At 35.9% G+C, this 18,691-nt stretch overlaps 1 non-coding gene across 1 annotated transcript; it reads left to right on the plus strand.

Moving 5' to 3' along the window:
* The first annotated feature begins 611 nt into the window (after window positions 1–611).
* Window positions 612–718, plus strand: LOC120087458 (small nucleolar RNA R71). Its single transcript, XR_005484600.1, has one exon. It is a non-coding gene; the product is annotated as a small nucleolar RNA R71 (small nucleolar RNA).
* The last annotated feature ends 17,973 nt before the right edge of the window (window positions 719–18,691 follow it).

Below are 18,691 nucleotides of genomic sequence, written 5' to 3' on the forward strand. Positions count from 1 at the left end.
TCGATGTATTACTTTAACAAGTTTTCCATGGATGATGATGGTGGTGTTTAAGAGCTGCTAGCTTGCTGTTGCAGTTGTCTATTTGTTCTTTGGAAAAATCCTGGTGGTCCCTCTCTCTGAGCCATAGGCTGACTGCCTTGTTATTGGTTGTTTTTCTAAGAAAAATTAGGGTGATTTCGCCACCCCAAGTTGTAAATGTTTGAAAAAGGATTGTTTTTGACAAAGTAGATTGATTAAGGATTTCGTGGACACTCCTCAACAGAATGCATTCTTCACATACAACACAACTGGTGCTTGTTTGCTCTATCGCATTGACTTGCCCACTTCGAGTTCCTAAATTGTTTATTGCGATGCCTTGCAACAAATTTATCATCGCATTCAAATGATTTTGCAATGATGCGATGGCACCATTACTTGTGTTACTTCCTCTGGGTTTTGGTCTTTGATCGCTTTCTTGCCAATCTTTGTCATTTTTCGAGATGCGATCAAGAATGTTCTTTGCTTCATCATATGTTTTGTCCAGCAGACCTCCTGTTGCTGCCGCATTGGCAACTATCTGCAATGCAGAATTGAGTCCATGATAGAAAATCTTCATTTGGAGACAATCTGACAATCCATTGTGTGGGCAGTCGCGTACTAGTCTCTTGAATCTCGCCCATGCGTCACTGAGTGATTCATCTTCTTCTTGTTCAAAATTGGTGATCAATTTCCTCCTTCTGGCATTCTCTGTGACAGGGAAATACTTCTTCATAATTTTTTTCACAACTTGCTCCCATGAAGTTATCTCTCTTGGTTCGAGATAGTAAGTCCATTTTCTTGCTTTATCGCATAGTGAAAATGGAAATAACATGAGTCGAACCTCCTCTGGGAAAATATCAGATAACACAAAAGTGTTATAAATTTCAATGAAGCTTCGTAGATGGGCGTGTGGTTCTTCACCACGTCGTCCTCCGAACTGCCCTGCTGTTTATATAATTTGTAACATTATTGGCTTCATCTCGAACCTTGATCCATCCAATGTTGGTCTCATGATTCCTGGAGAGAAATCATATAGGTTTGGTGATGCATAGTCCCAGATGGGTCTATTGCGATCATTTTCCAGTAGGATAGAATTTGCCATTATGTTATTTTCATTTGCTACTCGGTCTTCAAGTTGTTCAGCCATTCTGTGAACTCTTCCTTGTCGTTTACGTCTGTTTTTCTGTCTTTTGCGAAAGGTTCTTTTGATCTCTGGGTCGTATTTGAGCTAAGGAGTGTGTTCTTCACTCATGTGACGCTTGCTTCTTTCTTTACAGATGGAATGACAATGTAACAAAGGTTGAAAGCTGCAAAGATCAAAGAAGTTTGATGTTAGCACAATCTATACCGCATTCCCGAAAACAGCGCCAAAAATTTGATGCGATGGTTTATAATGCGCTGATGTGTGGTTGCGATGATCCTACAAGTTTTCCTAACAAAGCTCAAGTATAAGCCTTCTTAGGTTCCTAGTAAGTCTAGGGTCGAACACAGGGACTACTAAATAAATATGCGACGGACTCTCTGATTCTATTACGGTGGTGATAATGAAGTAGATGGTGTTTTGATTTAGACTTTCCTATGTGATGGAGTTGAACGTTGAGAGATGAAAGCATAGTGTTATAACAAGTATGCGATGAAGGGGCTGAGAAGAGATTTAGCTAACATTTCTCAAGACTGTGTACAAGTCATGCGATCATGCTATACACAAATATTAGTACTACATTTCTCAACGAATAATGCCATATTTCCTATCTCTAGGACGCATGCGATGTGTGAGGAAAGAAACAGATAGAACTTATTTCTAAGTCTCTACTCTTGCTTATGCGATCTAATCTGACTCTCTCAAGCCTAGATTCTATCTTTAGACTACCCTCTCAAGTACTTCCAAATGATGAATGGCGCATACACAAGACAAGATGATCGCATAAAATGTATAGCTTAACTCATGCTAGCTAAGTACTTCTCAACCCATTCACAAATTTAATTACTCATGCATGGTGTGGAGAGATTGAACATAAATTGAAATGAAGTTTCCATTTTTGCAAATAAAGTGTTGAGTGCAAAACAACAAATGGATTGAAAAATAACAAGCCAGGTAAGCAATGTCTTGCTTTCCGTGGCCTTTTACACTGCTTTTTATCACTTCACTCTGTTCTGATCTATGGACTCTTGCTCTCGCAAGGGTAGGACTTCTCTCCTTTGTATTGTTTTTCGACAGTCTCTCGATCTTTCCGAAAAGCGATTTCTCTCGACTTCGCCTCACCTCCTTGCTCTCTCTATATCCTTCTTTCTCTGATAGCATTGGGTATTTATAGATTTCAAGGTGAAGCAACTTTTCTTACTAATGATTGCAAATATGGGTAGCATTAATTTCCCTACTCTATTGTGTAGTCTGAAAGACACTGGAAGTTCAATGTACTTGCAACAGTATGGTTTTTAACGGCTGTCAACTGAATTTTGAAATTGACCGTTATTAGCTTTACGTTCCATCATGATTTATTATTTGTCGCCTTTATGTGAGATCTTTATGCGATCGCTTTTGAGAAACTTCTTGTGATCGTAACTCAAGTGCGTTGTCGCATTGTGCCCTTGGATCGCAATTTCATATGCGCCATCGCATTGTACCTGCAAAGAATAGGCAAATTAACTGCTTTTATGCGATGAGCATTGGCGATCGCAATTCCTTATAGTTTGGCGCTTTCAAACATAATATTGCCTATTTTACCATCACTTTCTTCCATTATTTTAATAATTTGAGCTTTAATAACTTGTATTTCTACCAGTTATCAGGGAACAATCTATCTGCTTACCCCTGCTTCGGGGAAGGAGTGAATTCCATCTTGTGTAGCTGAGTTTCCAGCTCCCAAATCAGACGAATCCCCAAAGTGGTAGGTTTGGGTCGACGACCTGGCCACTTGCACCCATGCAAATCAAAAGACCGCCCTCAATGGCAGGAGTTCCCAACTCACTCAGGATTAAGGTCATATTATCTATGGTCATCCTAGTGAAGTGAAGTCTCTGTCATGAACGATGTTATATAACGAGACGGTAACACTTCTTGGTCAGGTCTTATACAAACTCTTTGTATAGGACGCCCCCACTCGTATGTCCCCACACAAATGATCAGGATCAGACTATCTATAGCAGGTCACAACACTTATAACTATTCCACAAAGTGAGCCGCATCCGTAGTTACCAAGATAAGGTTTTCTTCTTATATCCATATACTACAGACCATTTTGGTTATCACTTAAGAAATGGTCCATTTGTAGGTCACCACATACGCGCTTAGGTTACATAATGACAACTAGAGATTTTAGTTTAGTGGTTTGTGGTAAAGCAAATAAAACATCCAATGTGCAAAGTCAAGAAGTGAAGAAAATATCATATATTATACTTTAGGACATCATCCCCAACACATAAGTGGTCCATTTTTGTCGAGGTTCACTTAGTTTCTCATTAAAAAATTTTATAAGGTGTGATTCTTGGGATAACACTGCTCCTATTCCAACACCACTAGCATCAATAGCAACCTCAAAAGGCTTACCAAAGTTTGGTAAAGCTAAAACAGAGGGGGTGGTTAGCTTTGCTTTAATTATGTTAAAGCTATCTAATGTTTCTTGATTCCAAGTAAACTTCCCCTTTTTAGACAGTTTGTTAATGGTGTTGCTAATATGCTAAAATATTTTATGAATTTTCTGTAAAATGAAGCTAACCCTAGAAATGATTATACCTCCTTAACTGTGGATCGTATTGGCCAATTCTTTATAACTTCAACTTTGAGAGGACCGACTTGAATTACTTCTGAGCTAATAAGAAAAGAAATTTTGTTAGTTAAGAAAACACATTTCTTCATATTAATGACTAATTGATGAGTGTCAAGAGTATAGAAGACATCCTGTAAGTATGATAAATGTTCCTATGTGCTCTTACTATAAATTAAGATGTCGTCAAAGTAAATAACAACAAACTTATTTAAGAATGGTAGGAATATTTGATTCATGAGTATTATGAACGTGCTAGGTGCATTTGATAATCCAAATGGCATGACCAACCATTCAAAGAGACCTTCGTTGGTTTTGAATGCAATTTTCCATTCATCTCCTTGTTTAACTCGAATTCGGTGATAGCCATTATGGAGATCTATTTTGGAAAAAACTTGAGCACTTGCCAATTGGTCTAGGAGATCACCGATTCTAAGGATGGGAAATATGTCTTGATAATGATTTTATATATGGCTCGACTATCAATACAAAGGCGCCAATTACCATCCTTTCTTAGGGCTAATAGAGTAGGGACAACACAAGGGCTTAGGCTAGGTTAGATGTGTTGTTTCTTGTGAAGGTCTTCGATAATTTCATGAAGTGCTTTGTACTCGAATGAACTCATTTTGTAATGGGGAAGATGTGGAAGTGAGGCATCGGGTATAAAATTAATGTAATGTTGAATGTCCTTCGAAGTAGGTAAGCCCTCTGGAATTTTGGTAAGGTTGGGAAAATTGGTAAGGAGATTTTCAATCCTTCTATCTATAGGATGTGGTAAAAGGGGGGAAGTGGAGAGATCTTTAATCATTAAGGCTAAAGTAAAGGTGGGTGCTATTTATAGAGCTTCTTTTGTAGACAAATCGGAAAATATGATGCCTTTTATCTCTTCCTAAAGTGGAAGAGAAAGTTGTTGTATGATCTTGGAGAGGTAATGGAATAACCTTATTACCTAACCAATCGAACTCATATGTATTTTCATGGAATTTGTGGATAAACTTTATGTCGTATTGCCATGGTTGGTCAAGAATTAGTAGATAACAAGCATCCATTTCTATAACATCACATATGATTTGATCTTTGTAGTGGGCACCAACAGACAAAGCCATTGTGCATATTTCATTAATCACTGTTTCACCACCTTTTTAATCCATCCGACCTTATATGGATGTGGATGTGGATCAATTTTAAGTTTCAAAGCCTGAACTAGCTTTTTTGAAACCATGTTCTTACTGTTGCCACTATCGACAATAACTATGCACATTTTACCTCTTATGGTGCACTTTGTTCGAAATAATGAATGTCTCTGAGGGTTGTTTGGGATTGTTGAGGATTGTAGTATTTATTGGATAACACATGAGATTTTATCTCCAATATCTGGTTTTGTTCGAGCTATATCATCCTCTTCTTCTAGCTCATCTTCTTCCTTCGAATGTGTTTCTTGGATTGTTAGAGTTCTTCTTTTTGAGTAGTCATTTGATAGATGTCCCATTTGTCCACACTAAAACATTTACCAAGGTTAGGTCTGTGATAGTGGTTGGAATTCTTATTTGGAAGATTAGAAATACTTCCCTTTGCATCCATGTCTTGTTGTGGAAGGTTGTCCTTTGCTTTGCTTGACGAAGAGTTTCCTGTAACAGGACTTATGTTTGAAGCCAAGGTTGGTTTTCTTGAACCACCATTTATTTTTTCCCAATTGGCTTTTCTTGTTGTCCATCTTTTCTGCTTTTGGCTTTCATCTTCTTCAATGGATGTGGCCATCGAAACAGCTTCTGAGAGACTTGTCATTGGATGGAGATGTGCCTTTTCTTGAATATCTTATCGAAGTCCATTAAAAAACCGAGCTATTTGTTGATTTTCCCTCTCGGCTAGGTTGTTTCTTGCACTAAGCCTTTGGAACTCTTCCGTATACTCTTCAATGCTTCTTGACCCCTATTTGCAATGTTGGAATTGGCTATACAACAATCTTTCATAGTTAAGTGGAAGAAATCTCTTCTTAATGAGTTTAAACATTTTTTGCCAGCTTTGGATTGGTGGTTTTCCATACAATCCTATTTTCTTGGAGTTGATTCTGCCATGCGGACGCTCCACTTCTTATTTTAAATGACACAAGTTTTACCTTTTGATCCTCAAGGGTGCCCATGTAGTAAAAAAAAAAAAAACTTTCTACCTCCTTCATCTAATCGAGAAAAACTTCAATATTCATTCGTCCATTGTACGTAGGGAGTGAAGGGAAACTCAACATGAGGAGTTCTTTAAGTGGAAGCAGATCGTCCAAATTCCATTGTGATTGAACGCATATATTTACAGTCATACAAGAAGATTATGCAATCAAAATAAATTACAACATGCTTTTCAAATAAAATACAAAGGTTGAGAGATTATACATTTGAAGAACCATTCTTCAAGTTATCCCTCGATCCAATTTGTTCATGAATGCTTCGAATAATTCACGAACACTCCTCTCAAACCAGCAGCAAATAGCAACTGGATCCTCGAACCAACAGGGACACTACCACTTGGATTCCTTAGTATGCTCAGGGTGAGAACCCAGGAATGGTGGGCTCTGATTATTTTGGTTAAGAGAATATTTGTTAGTTTGGAGAAGGAAAACGATCGAAAAAGAAGCACCATCGCATAGCAAACTTCTCGATCGTTTAGGCTATCGCATAGCAAAAGTCTTCCTATAGTGCAGACTATCACATAGCCTCTCTGTTATCGCATAGACAAAGAGCCTATCGTATATGCTCTGTTTTTGTCGTGTAGATTATCGTATAGTCTCTCTTTGCGTTCTTTTTGTAATTTTAATTTCTTGGAAATCTTCTCTGAAAAGAAAAAAACTATTCCAATTGCCGTAAAATTTCAATAACTATCCACTAAGGTAGTTTTTTTAGAAAAAAAAATTATGATTCAAAATAATAAATAATATAAATAAATATGATAACTAACTTATCATATTATATTTATAACCTATAGTTTTATTATTACATCATGTACAATATAAACTATAATTCTTTTTCTCTATTTTATAGCATTTAATATAAATCATATTTATATTAGATTAACAACTATTTGAATCTCATTCAAATATTTATTCCTCCAAATAATGTATCAAATACATTATATCAGTATATCATATATAATTGAATTAATTGAATTATATCATATATAATTAAATTCCCTTTTATTAATTTGAACAATTTAAATTAACCCAAAAACTAATTTTCAACATAATTCTTTTGAGCTATCAAGAGGACCTTATGGACCTGTAGCGTACATTATATTAGTATATCATATATAATTGAATTAATTGAATTATATCACATATAATTAAATTCCCTCTTATTAATTTGAATATTTCAAATTAACCCAAAAACTAATTTTCAACATAATCCTTTTGAGCTACCAAGGGGACCTTATGGACCTATAGCTTGAAGCTCCAATGGTGCGTGAATAATTAATTAAACTCTTTAGTTACATTATCTACCATTCATTAACTGTTGGACATTCCATTAAAGACCGACAGTTGCACTCTTCGCACTACAAATATATTCATGTGTCCATTGGATATAACCAATCAACAGTGCGATGACCCTTCACAAATTGCTCGTAAGTACAACTTGGTCAAATTACTGTTTTGCCCCTGTAGTTATATCTAACTCCTTAAGTACCACTGATTCCTCTAATGAACAATAAGTCATAGTCCCACTATGACTGAGTCCTCTCTGGCTAAGAGAGGGTGTGGCCACTATGTTCAAGACCCAGAATCAACCCTTAAAGGAGTAATTTATCTACTTACCCCTGCATCAGGGAAAGAGTGAATTTCGTCTTATGAAATTGAGTTCCCAGCTCCCCAATCAGACAAATCCCCAAAATGGTAGGCTTGTTGATTTGATAATCTGGTCATTCTCACCCGTACAAATCAAAGGACTGCCTTCATGAGCAGGAGTTCACAACTCACACAGGATTCAGGTCATGTCACCTATGGTCATCCTAGTGAAATGTAAGCCTCTATTATCAATGGTGTTATATAAAGAGACTAATCATTTCGTGGTCCGGTCTTATACAAACTCTTTGTATAGGATACCTCCGCTCGCATGTCTCCACATGAATGATCAGGTTCAGATCATTTGTAGCACTTTACAACATTTGTAACACCTGCAAAGCGGGCCACATCCATAGTGTCACCAGGATAAGGTATCCAACCTTATCCATCTACTACAGACCATTTAGATTATTATTTCAACAAGATCCACCTGTATATCTCTACATACTTATTTAAATTTACATAAAATAACCTCAGATCTTAGTTATTGGATTGAGTATATGCTTATAAAATAACACTTACTTTATTAATAACAATACGTTTATACAGAGTTTACAAACTACGAGATTACAAGGAGATTTAGGACACCATTCCCAAGAATCTTCCACTTGTCCTAACGCCTAGGGAGATTAATGTACAATACAAATATAATACAAAAGGGCATACATTATACTCCAGTAACATCTCTCACTTGCCCTAGACAATGTGCCACATATCCCGTAGACCCAGACTTTCTAGATGACTCCCAAACACTTTAGCGTGAGAGCCTTTGTAAACGGATCAGCAACGTTGTGGTCCAACGTGATCTTCATGACAATCACATCACCGCGACGCACAATCTACCAGATCAAATGATATTTCCGTTCTATGTGCTTGCCTCTTCGATTACTTCTATGTTCCTTAGAATTTGCCACAGCACCACTGTTATCACAATAAAGTGTGATGGGCAAAGACGTATTTGGAACAACTTCCAAATCAGTAAGAAACTTCTTAAGCCAAACAACCTCTTTAGCAGCTTCACAAGTAGCTACGTATTTGGCTTCCATAGTGGAGTCCACGATGCATCCTTGCTTGATGCTTCGCCACACTATAGCTCCTCAATTTAGAGTAAACACTGACCCTGATGTGGATTTTCTAGAATTCCTATCAGTCTGAAAGTTAGAGTCTGTGTATCCTATAAGGATCAAATCATTATCTCCATACATGAGTATATAGTACCTCGTTCTCCGAAGATACTTAGGATCGTTTTGATCGCTGTCCAGTGATTTAATCCTGGATTGGACTGATATCGACTGACAATCCCTACTGCATAGCAAATGTCAGGTTTAGTACATAACATTGCATACATGAGGTTACCAATAGTCGATGCATAGGGAATCCGTATCATTTCTTCAACCTCTTGAAGAGTCTTAGGACACTGTTTCTTAGACAAAACAATTCTATGCCTGAAAGATAATTAACCCTTTTTGGAATTATGCATCGAATATCTAACAAGCATCTTGTCAATATACGAGGACTAAGACAAGGCCAACCTTTTGTTCTTTCGATCCCTTATGATCTGAATCCCTAGAACAAACCACGCCTCTCCAAAATCTTTCATTTGGAATTGGGCAGCTAGCCATTTCTTAACTTCAGTCAGAAAACCTACATCATTCCCAATGAGTAGGATATCATCCACATATAGCACGAGGAAAGCTACTGAGCTATTGATGATTTTCTTGTAAACACAAAGCTCATCAACATTCTGATCAAAGCCATAAGATTTGATCGCGGTATCAAATCTTATATTCCAAGATCTAGATACTTGTTTCAGTCCATAAATGGACTGATTAAGCTTACAAACATTTTTCTCTTTATCTTGGTCAATGAATCCTTTTGGTTGAACCACGTAGATGGTCTCCTCAAGATTACCATTCAAAAAGGCAGTCTTGACATCCATTTGCCATATGTCATGGTCATAATATGTAGCTATGGACAAGATAATCCTGAAAGACTTTAACATGACAACAAGTGAGAAAGTTTCTTCATAGTCCACTCCCTCAACCTAGGTATAACCCTTTGCCACAAGTCTAGTCTTAAAGGTCTGTACCTTTCGATCTACACCTATTTTTATCTTATAGATCCATTTATAACCTATAGATTTTACCCCATCAGGTTGATCTATAAGCTCCCAGACAGAATTGAAGTACATAGACTCAATTTCTAGATTCATGGCTTTAATCTATTCATTTTTGTCAACATCTTCCATTCCTTACTTATAAGATAATGGATCCTCAATACCATCATCAGATATGATGTTTTGGGCTTCTGTTAAACCCATGTAGCGTATAGGTGGGTTCACAACCCCCCCTCCCCCGAACTACATCAAGGCAATCTTAACTCTTGAGATGGTTGACTAGATGAACTGACATTAACAACTCTTGTTGATCTATCAGCCTGTTCAACAACTCTTGTTGAAGTCTCAGAAGTCTCATTAGAAATCTCATTTAAAACAAGTTTACTTCGTGGTTTATGATCTCTTATATGGTCTTCTTCCAAGAAGGTAGCGTTTGTCGATACAAACACTTTATTTTCACTTGGATCATAAAAGTATCCACCTCTCGATTTTTTGGGATAACCTACAAATAGGCATACTTTCGAACGAGGTTCCAACATTTTGGGTTTGCCATGAGCACATGGGTTGGACATCCCCAAATCCTGAAGTGGCGTAAACTACCTTTACGACCTCTTCATAACTCAAAAGGTATTTCAGAAACACTCTTTGAGGGAACATTGTTCAAAATATAAACTGCAGTCTCTATTGCATATCCCCAAAACGAGTCTGAAAGATGAGCATAACTCATCATAGACCGAACCATATCCAATAAGGTTTTGTTTCTCCTTTCTGATACACCATTCTGTTGAGGTGTACCTGGGGCTGAGAGTTTAGATTTAATTCCATGTTCTATCATATAGTTCTGAAATCCCAAGTCCATATACTCTCAAATATGATCAGATCGTAGTGTTTTTATCTTCTTATCTAACAAGTTTTCAACTTCAGTCTTATACTCCTTGAACTTTTCAAGAGATTCAGACTTATGTTGCACTAGGTATAGATACCCAAATCTAGAAAAATCATCTATGAAAGAGATGAAATATTCATATCCACCTCGTGTTCTTACATTCATCGAATCACAGAGGTCTGAATGTATAAGCTCCAAGGTTTCCTTAGCTCTATAACCTTTTCCAATAAAAGGTTGTTTGGTCATTTTGTCTTCAAGGCATGATTCACATACTGACAAAGAGTTTTCTTCTAAACCATTTAGAAGTCCATTTTTCACCAACTTCTCAATCCTATTGAGATTGATATGACCTAACCTTAGATGCCAAAGATGGGCATTTCTTTAGGAGAAACTCTTTGTCTTTTTATAGTTGTTGTTGTTTTGAACATTTCAGTATTGAGCACGATTTGTAAGACTAACGACCTTAGTACATACAAGTTATTTTCCATTGAACCAAAACCTATCTCTATTCTATTCTTAAAAATAAAAAATTTATTCTTAGAGAAGGAAGTTGAATAATTTTGTTTAATCAAACAAGAAACTAAAATTAAGTTCCTTTTGATATGAGGAACTACATAAACATTTTCCAATAACAGATACCGTTTCTTGTCCAAAAATAACTTAAGCCTGCCTATAGCAACAGCTGAAACGACTTCACCAGTACCGACTCTAAGAGTCAACTCTCCACCTTCCAATTGTTTCCAGGAACTAAATCCTTGATAGGAAGAACACACGTGGTTAGAAGCCCCTGAATCAATTATCCAGACAAAATCATCATTCTCTACTAAGCACGTCTCCAAGATAAATAAATCATATTTATCGTCTTTGGAGTTCTTCATTTTCTAAAGAGTAGTGGGATCAGTATCAGAACCTATATTATAAACTCCAAGTTTCATTTCAGAGGACGGTCCTTGTCAATGAACTTCATTAGAGTAAGCGACAATTGCTTTCTCTGTTAGTCCCTTGACATTCAATATGGACTGGAGATTATTTTGAGAACTGACACCACTGGTTTCATTGTCATCAATCCCATTTTGCTTGAATAGTGAGAACCTACGTCCAAACAATTTTTGCAATGATTCCATGATCTCATGTCCAATGGCCATGTTCTCAAACCGTTTGGCCAATGCATCAGGTATGCATGCTTAAATTGAAGTCGAGCCTTCGAATTAGCCTTCATCCATACCTCATATGCATTAATATTTCGTGGTGCATCAGGGGTTGAGACTTGAGGACAATCCTCAAACATGACAATTTCGAGGTCGTTTACCACAAAAAAATATTTTAATAGATTCTTTCCAAGTTATGTAATTAAACGGTCAAAGTAGAAAAGGCAACTAACGGAAAATCAATCATTGACATTTTGCTGAAAAAAAAGGAAACATATTGATTTACTTTAGATTTTAGCATAACTCTATTAAAATAAATCCAATCATGTTTAGCAAAATCTAAATAAACCTCATATTACATCTAGTTTTGCAATGATGCTTCAGTGATTTAGTACAAAAGCCACCGAAGGATAGTCAATTTCTCCCTTCACTAAATTGAGACACTCTCAACTAATCATTACACCAGAATAACCCTTATTCCTGTAACGATCAGTCATCATTAATTTGGTCAAGAAATCATTAACTTGCTTAAAAAATTTCCGTAAGTGTGACCTTTCATTTTAGATCCTAAATTTTCGCCCCAATTAGTCAACCGAAGGGAAAAAACTAAAATGACCCTATCCATTTCTAAAGTTTGCCTTGATATTAACCAACTGCACAAACCATCCGAAGGGGGACGCTCCTAGGGAAACTTGAGGCCATACAAGAAGGCCTCACGGTGCAAACTAATGAAAGAGACCGCAGGACATGTTGACACACATCCTTCTCCCACTTACTATAAGTACTCTCTCCATGCACCTTGATATAAACCCATGCAAAAATTATCTGAATGGGGACGCTCTCAAGGCGCCACGAGGCCAAGTATGAATCTCACGACATGAATATTAAGGTAGAAACGTGAGTAGAAAATGACATATCATATATATCTTTTCCTCCCACTGAGTATTTTAACAACCTAGGGTTTAACTTTACTTTGGAAAGTTAAACAATTTTGATTAACATTCATTAAACACTTTAATATTAATGAAAAATTGCATGCTTGTAGCAAATCTATCTAATTCACCTTTTCAGGTAGGTTCCCAAGTAGGGGGTGCTCTGTTTCTGTCAGCTTAAATACCCCAGTCTAGCCAAAACCCGCCTTAGACAAAAGATCTCTTATAGATAGATTTGTTACAAATTTAATCTTTTATTGAAATCAATTTAAGCCTATTAAACCGATTTAAAAGATTAATCTAATTTCTAATCTCATTAGAAATTTGTGAGCTTAGGTCTATCTCAATCATATTTTAAAACTATTTTAAAAAATGATTTCACCTAAGTTTGCGTACAACTTTTGGTTATTGATTTTAATTCTAATTTCATTAATTATAACTTTTATAAAGAATGAAACAATTAAAACCATTCACATTGCTAGCTAGACACACATAAGGTATTTATAAATTTTATAAATAAACCCAAGTGTCATTACTAATATATATTTTATATAACAAGTAATGAACTAAGCATACATTCCATGCTAACATACAACCGTATATTATAACATATATAATGCAGATGATGCATGGATATGCTTTAATGCATGCATATATTATAACTCTTATATTATATGATGCATGAGCATGCCTTAAGTAATTTTAATCATGCATACTAATATATTATAACTCTTATAACATAAAAATGATGCATGAAAAATGCATAACCTATGGTGGGTTTTAAAACTATATGACATACATTGTGACATATAATATAAACATGCATCACATGCATATTTAATTAAAGTTGATAGACGAGGTTAATTTGTCTCAAAATCGAAAAAAAAAACTAAACTATTACAAAAGTTGGAGTCAACCAATTCGAATAGGGGAACTGAGTCTTGAACCGCAGGCCTTAAAGCCTTGTCACTTGATCGTGTAATAAATCTTTTGATCATCGAGTAATGCATGCCAAGTGTAAACAATTGTGTAGCAATGATCACGTGGATTAGGACAATGCGATGAGCATGAAAGTCCACGCAATCGTGCAATGCGCTTCGATTAACGCATGCCATGCGATCGTGTAGCTAATGACTATGCGATGAGCATGATAGTCTACACGATCGAGTAGCAAGCGTCGAGTAGCGTATATCATGCGATCGTGTAGCTAGTGACTATGCGATGAGCATGATATCCTACACGACCGTTTAGCATGCATGCCTTGTGTTGTGTATCAAATTCTGCGTGATCGTTTACCTCCGAGCATCTACCCGATCATGTAGCCAACTCAACACAATCAAGTAAACTCTTTACATGATTGCGTAGCATTAGCTATGCGATCATTAAGCAAATACTACACGATCGAGTAGAACAATTCTACACGAACGCATAGCAAAATCTAAAAGATCATCTAGCTTAAGCTACACGATGTGACTATCATTTCGTCTTCTCTATCGAAGTGAACTGTAACTCTTTGCGTCTGAATCTTCTTCACGAATGACTAAAAAACACAAATGAATACATACTCGATTGCAAGAATAATGTCCAAAAATGTAGGGGCCCTTACAATTAACTTTTGTAATGTAAAACGAAAGCATTAAACAAAGACAACTATCCCGAAACATCCATTAATAACATCCACAAACATTTAATACTTAAATGCATTTCAAAAACTTAAAACCCACCAAAAGCTGTAAACGAAAATTCAATAAAGCAAATGAAATTTGGAAATTAGAACACAACCTGGCTCAGATACCAATTGAAGAGAAACTCAACACGAGGAGTTCCTTGAGCGGAAGTAGATCGTTCAAATTCCATTGTGATTGAACGCATACATTTACAATCATACAAGAAGATTATGCAATCAAAGAAAATTACAGCATGCTTTTCAAATAACATAGAAAGGTTGAGAGATTATAACTTTGAAGAATCATTCTTCAAGTTATCCCTCAATCCAACTTGTTCACGAACGCTTCAAACAAATCACGAACACTCCTCTCAAACAAGCAGCAAACAGCAATTCGATCCTCGAACCAATAGGGACACTACCACTTGGATTCCTTAGTATGCTCAGAGTGAGAACCCAGGAGTGGTGGACTCTGACTATTTTGGTTAAGAGGATATTTGTGAGTTTGGAGGAGGAAGACGATCGAAGAAGAATCACCATCGCATAGCAAACTTCTCGATCGTTTAGGCTATCGCATAGCAAAAGTCTTCCTATCGTGTAGACTATAGTTTTTTTTCTCTATTTATGGCATTTAATAAAATCATATTTATATTAAATTAACAACTATTTGAATCTCCTTCAAATATTTATTCTTCCAAATAATGTATCAAATACATTATATCAATTATATCATATATAATTGAATTAATTTAATTATATCATATATAATTTTATTACTACTCGATTATCTTCAACTTATTTTTAGTCATTTTAACCATTTTCTAGTTCATTTATTTCGAATTCTATTATTGTGAGCAACTTAGCATGTATACTATACTTGTTTAACGTCTAATATATATGTATAATTCATGGTCAATTGTAGGGATTGTTGTCTAAACTATATGAGGGTTGATTTGGATGAAAAATATATTTTTATCTTAGTTTTGGAGTTAAATTAGCATCAAATTCCTCTTTTATGATTTATTGGGGTTTTGTGAAAGTAATTAGGATTTTATTTTGTGTATGTACAGGTAACAAAAAGATATTATTGATTTGCACGTGTAAGAATTTTTTTTTCAATAATAAACCATGACAAACATTTAATAATGGATAGTTATCAATAAAAAGTAAGTAAAAACCGACATTAAAAATGATGTTCAATGTCGGTTGAAAACCGACATTGAAAATAATATTCAATGTCGGTTGAAAACTGACATTAAAAGTAATTGGCATTGGAATATTTGTCACCTATAATGTCGGTTTTAAATCGACATTAAAGACCTTTTATAACACGATCTTCAATGTCGGTTGTCAATTTTCAACTGACATTATACCTTTATAATGTCAGTTTTAAACTAACATTACAGTCTAGTTTTGTAGTAGTGAATCCTTAGCTTCATACACAAACATATAGTTTCTCGTTCTCCTAAGATACTTAAGAATAGTTTTAACCGCTAGCAAGTGATCAAATCCTAGACAAGATTGATACCTGCCACTCCCATTGCATGGTAAATGTCTGGCCTAAACAACATGCCATACATAAGGTCACTTACTGTAGATGCATAGGAAATCTGTTCCATTTCCTCAACTTCTTGAGATGACTTAGTACATTGTTCCTTAAACAAAAGAATTCCATGCCTAAAAGATAATAAACCTTTCTTTAAATTCTGCATTGAGTACCTGACAAGTATTTTGTCAATATACGATGCTTGAGACAATGCTAATGACTTGTTCTTACGATCCCTAATGATTTGGATATCTAGAACAAATTATGCTTCACCCAAATCTTTCATTTGAAACTGAGCAGCTACCATTCCTTAATTTGGGTCAGAAAACCTACATCATTCCCAATGAGTAGAATATCATCTACATACAACACTAAGAAAGTCAATGAACTGTTGATGATTTTCTTGTAAATATAAGGTTCATCAATATTTTGATCAAAGCCATAAGATTTAACCGCAACATCATACCTCATATTCTAAGATCGAGATGCTTGTTTCAATTCATAAATGAATCGATTTAGCTTGAAAATCTTTTGCTCTTGACTTTGTTCAATGAATCCTTCTGGCTAAGACATGTAAATTATCTCATCAGGGTGACCATTCAAAAAGGAAGTCTTGACATCCATTTGCCATATTTCATAATCATAATATGTGGCAAAGGATAAGAGAATCCGAATAGATTTAGCATAGTAATAGGCGAGAAAGTTTCCTCATAATCCACTCTCTCAACCTGGGTATAACCCTTTGCTACTAATCTTGCCTTAAAGGTTTGCTTCCATCTACACCTTTTTTTCTCTTGTAGATCCACTTACAACCGATAGGTTTAACCCCATTAGGTTTATCTACAAGTTGCCAGAAGGAATTGAAGTAAATAGACTCCATTTCTTAATTCATGACTTTAATCCACTCATCCTTGTCCACATCACCCATTGCCTGTTTGTAGGTTAATGGATCTCCAACGTCATCATCTTGTATGACATATGGAGTTTCTGTTAAACTCAAATAGCGAGTAGGTTGGGTTAAAATCCTCTCATTACATCGAGGCTTCCTCAATTCTTGAGTAGGATGTGCTTGACTAGATGGAGTAATATCAACTACCCTTGTTAAAGTAGCTCTTTCTTCAACAACTCTTGGTTTCAGTAGTTTCTTTGGCAAGTTCATTTAATATGATTTTACTTCTTGGTCTATGTTCTCTAATGTGGTCTTCCTCTAAGATGTCGCATTTTTTGATACAAACACTTTATTCTTTGGAGTAGCCTACAAAGAGGCATAATTTTGAACGTGGTTCCAATTTCTTCGGGTTTGCCACAAGCATATGTGTTGGACACCCCCAAATCTTGAGATCTCGTAAACTACTTTACGATCTCTCCATAATTCAAAATGCATTTCAAAAATACTCTTTGACAGAACTTGGTTCAAAATATACTTTGCAGTCTCCACTGCATAACCCCATAATGAGATAGGTAGAGAAGTATAACTCATCATGGAACGAACCATGTTCAACAGGATTTTATTTCTCCTTTATGATACACCATTTTGTTAAGGTCTACCAGATGTTGAGAGTTGAGATATGATTCCATGTTCTATCATATAGTTCTAGAATCCTATATCTATGTACTCTCCATCTCGATCTGTCGAAGTGTTTTCATCTTTTTGCCCAATAAATTCTCAACTTTTTCCTTATACTCCTTGAACTTTTCAAGTGTATCAGACTTAAGTTGTATCAGGTAAACATACCCATACCTAAAATAATCATATATACCTTCTTTTTCCTTCTTACTTTCGACCAAGTACTTTGGTCAGTTACATTTTCATTGCAACCAGTTCAGTGCCCATTCTAGTTGCAATGAAAACAAGTTTTTTTTGCAGCCTTGATCTTTTTGCCCTTGTGGGCAGCAGCATATGAGATAGCTTTGTTATTCCCCTTACCACCTTTCTTCTTCTGAAGAAAGTGCAGAGTTAGTCCCAAAGGTAGAACCCTTATGGAAATCTTTTGAGGAATTGACAATATTTGCCTTCCTTTGTTGTCCTTTGACTTTCATCTAGGACTTGTAAGTTTGCAACTAGTTAAGAAAGGTGATAAGATTATATTTCATCTTGTTCATGACAAAATTGCTGCGGAACTAAAGATAACTCTTCTGAAGAGTTTCCAGAATAAAGTTTACCTGGTTGGACTCGTCTATGACAGCCTTGTTCATCTCAGTGATATTGAAGTGAACCATCATGTTAAGGACATGTTCCCTAATAGACGATCCCTTGTTCATTCGGGAGTTGAAGATGAACTTCAGAGCATCATGCTTGAGATGTGTGGCCAGTTGGTCAAACATCTCATGCAATGATTCCATGATCTCACATGTAATGATCATGGGCTTATGCTTTTTAGCCAAGACTTCAGTCAAGCTTGCCAAAATATAGACCTTTGCCTTATCGTTGACCTTAGTGTTGGAGTTTGTGCCCTAAAGTCTCGTGTCTAGTAGTTTGTAAACAACCTTGTACGAACACTTATGATGTATAATATAAATGATATTTACTTCACTACTTGACTTTACACATTTAGATTTTACCACAAACCAATAAACATAAAATCCCTGGTTATCTGTATGTGTTCAAGCATGTATGTGGTGACATACAAGTGGATCATGTTTTGAGTGATAACCAAAATGGTCTGTAGTATATGGATATAGGAGAGAAACCTTATCCTGGTAACGCTACGGATGCGGCCTGCTTTGTGAAAAGGTCACAAGTGTTATGATTTGTCACAGATGGTTTGATCCTGATCATTCGTATAGGGGAC

This window comes from Benincasa hispida, chromosome 9 (genome assembly GCF_027475165.1).
Source record: "Benincasa hispida cultivar pf3 chromosome 9, pf3_genome.v1.1, whole genome shotgun sequence".
Classification (NCBI taxonomy): Eukaryota; Viridiplantae; Streptophyta; class Magnoliopsida; order Cucurbitales; family Cucurbitaceae; genus Benincasa; species Benincasa hispida.